General features: G+C 31.3%; 1 non-coding gene across 1 annotated transcript; it reads left to right on the top strand.

Annotated features, from left to right (window-relative positions):
• The first annotated feature begins 1,200 nt into the window (after positions 1-1,200).
• LOC121213181 (small nucleolar RNA R71) lies at positions 1,201-1,307 on the top strand. Its single transcript, XR_005908551.1, has one exon. It is a non-coding gene; the product is annotated as a small nucleolar RNA R71 (small nucleolar RNA).
• The last annotated feature ends 1,978 nt before the right edge of the window (positions 1,308-3,285 follow it).

Genomic DNA, 3,285 nt, shown 5'->3' with positions numbered 1-3,285 from the left:
AACTTGGTATTTTCCCCATTTTAGCCCGAATTTTAGTTTTCCTTGCTCTATCATTTAAAATATAGTCTAATTAGGACTCACATTATACAAATTGACCCAAAATCATATTTTGGCAAAATTACAGTTTTGCCCTTAAACTTTTGCATATTTACACTTTTTCCCCAAAGCTCGTAAATTAAACTTCAGCCTATTTTCTTATGTTTTATGACATGCTGATCATTTTTCCCTTCTATGGTAACATCAAATTCTCACTCTAACATGTACTTATGACTATTAGGTATTTTTACCGATTAAGCCCTTTTGCTCGTTTTTACTTAAAACCGAGTAGTGCAAGTTGTCTAACATAATTTAAAACCTCATATTCTATCATAAAACACCAAAATACACAAATTTCACCTATGTGTATTTTTCCAAATATGAACCCTAGGTTGAATTATTGCTAGCATAAGCTTAATCGAGCTACCGGGACTCTAAAAACGTAAAAATCATTAAAAACGAGGCTAGAACGGACTTACAATCGAGCTAGGAAGCTTAAAAAACCGTAGCCATGGTTTCTCCTTGCTATATTCGGCCATGGGGTTGAAGATGAGCAAAATTGGCTTTTAATTTTGTATTTTAATTCATTTTACCCCTAAATGACCAAAATGCCCTTACTACTAAACTTTCCAAAAATTCCATCCATGTCCAATTTTTGACCATAGACTTAGAAATTGGTAAAATTGCTATTTAAGACCTCCTAATTAATATTTCAAAACAATTTCATACTAGAAACTTCTAGAATGCAAGTTTTGCAAATTATTCGATTTAGTCTCTAATTTCAATTTAAGCACTTTACGCATAAAATTTCTTCACGAAATTTTCACACAATCATGCAATCATATCATAGACCTCAAAATAATCATAAAATAATTATTTCTATCTCAGATTTTGTGGTCACGAAACCACTATTTCGACTAGGCCCAAAATCAGGATATTACAGATAATATGGTGACTACATCTAAATTGAAAACACTGGCTGCTTTCATCGACTTCGTACTTATAACTTGCCACAAATAATTATTTAGTACCATCTCTTCTATAAACTTTTAAGCCACTTCAGGTGTTTTATTGTTAAATGTTCCACCGGCTGCTACATCGATTAACCGTCAAGTTGAGGGATTTAAATCATTGTAGAAGGTTTGAACTTGTAACCATAAAGGTACCCCATGGTGAGGGCACCATCTCAATAAGTCATTGTATCTCTCCCATGCATCATATAAGGTTTCTAAGTCAATTTGAATGAATGAAGAGATATCGTTCCTCAACTTGGCTATCTTAGCCAGTGGGAAGTACTTCAGTAAGAATTTCTTGGTCATTTGGTTCCATGTAGTAATGGAACCTCTTGGTAAATAATTCAACCATTATTTATCTTTGTTCCTCAATGAGAAAGGGAATAATCGTAGGCGAATGGCGTCATCAGAAATGACGTTTATCTTGAAAGTATCACAAACTTCCAGAAAATTAGCCAAATGAGTATTTGGATCTTTGTCTTGCAAACCATCAAACAGGACAAACTGTTGAATCATCAGAATAGTGTTCGGCTTTAGTTCGAAACTATTTGTAGCAATGGTGGGTCTCACAGTACTCCATTCAACCCCAGTTAGAGTGGGCTTGGTATAATCGTACATAGTACGACGAATAGGATCTAGTTTACAGGATTTGCTGCAACTGTAAGAGGTAGCTGATTATTCTGATTATCACCCATCTCCTTAGTAATAATAATGTCGTTTTGTCGTCTACCATATTTTGTCAACTTTTCCTTGCTTCTCTATGGTTTCTGTGAGTTGTACTTTCAATTTCACTTTCAAATAACAATGGTCCTAACGAGTTTCTTCTATTCATAAACTAAACGACCCTGCCAGAAACAAATAAAACAAAAATTAGAAAACAAAAATAAAATGCAATAAAAATAAATGGCAAAATTAATAAGAAGCAAGTGTTTCTAATATTTTAGTCCTCGGCAATGGCGCCAAAAGCTTGATGGTCACTGCACTAATTATAAATACGACTAAGACAAGTGCACCTATCGAACAATAGTATAGTTATGGTGAGTAGGGAATATTGTTTCCATGAGGACTAAAAGTACTAGTAATTACTGTTTTTCTATTATTTAGTTGACAAATAGGAGTGAATGTTTTTAATCTAAATTTACTGATCTAATTTAACTAAGAACACAACAGAGAATGAAATAGGAAAATAATCGAAGATAACCAATTGAATTCTTTGAATGCTAACAATACATTCATCTTGGACTTCAAGAAATACACCCAACATATCCTTGTCAAATCATCTATAAACAACACAAAATATTTGCTACCATTCATAGAAGAAGTTTGTATTAGACCACACAAATCAAAGTGAATTAACTCTAATTTCATAGTTGCTCTCTTCACACCATTATGAGAAAATGACAACCCATGTGACTTCCTAATTTGAAAACTATCACGTTTATCATCACACACATTCAGTTCAAACAAATTTGTTACAAAACCATTTGACTGCATATACTTCAAGGTTCTAAGATTAAAATTCCCTATCCTTTTTATGTCAAAGAGGACTAATGTCATCCTTATCAAAGCACACACTATAACGACCTGAAAGTCAAGGGAGTCAGGAAACGTACTTTCAGGACCCCGTTTCAGTGAATCAACTTTATAAATATTTTCATTAAATATTTTTAGAGTTCCCTAAGGAGGGAATTGATAGTTAGATAATTTTAAGTATTAAGTGTTTAATTTAAGTACAAGGACATCAAATAAGTGATAAAAGTAGGAATTAATATCAAATTACAAGGTGGAACTAGATTAAAGGACTTATTGAATAAATAAGCCATTATATATATGTTTTTGTTGGTGGATAGTTATGGTTAGTATTATACGTACTATATAGATATAGTATATTATAATACTTGAGTTAACAAATTATGTTATAATAAAAATAAAAAATATATAAAAAAATACAAATTACTATGGAATTATAATATAGGAATTGTTTTAGGGACTTGTATAATAAATAGACCAATATATATAATTGGGTAGTAAGTGATGTTTCATGATTTTTGTTTAAGTTTAATATATATTAAAAAAAATTTAAGTTAATAGATTTTGTTAAATTAAAAATAAGAATTAAATAATAATAAATAAAAATAAGTAGTATAATGGAGAATAAGAGAAAGGAGATCATTCTTTCTTTTCCTTTAACCCTTACTTGCAGAATTTGAGAAAGAAAGGGAAGGAGCATTCGGCC

This window comes from Gossypium hirsutum, chromosome A13 (genome assembly GCF_007990345.1).
Source record: "Gossypium hirsutum isolate 1008001.06 chromosome A13, Gossypium_hirsutum_v2.1, whole genome shotgun sequence".
Lineage (NCBI taxonomy): Eukaryota > Viridiplantae > Streptophyta > Magnoliopsida > Malvales > Malvaceae > Gossypium > Gossypium hirsutum.
Note: the sequence above shows the minus strand (reverse complement) of the source record. Positions and strands in the feature narration are given on the sequence as shown.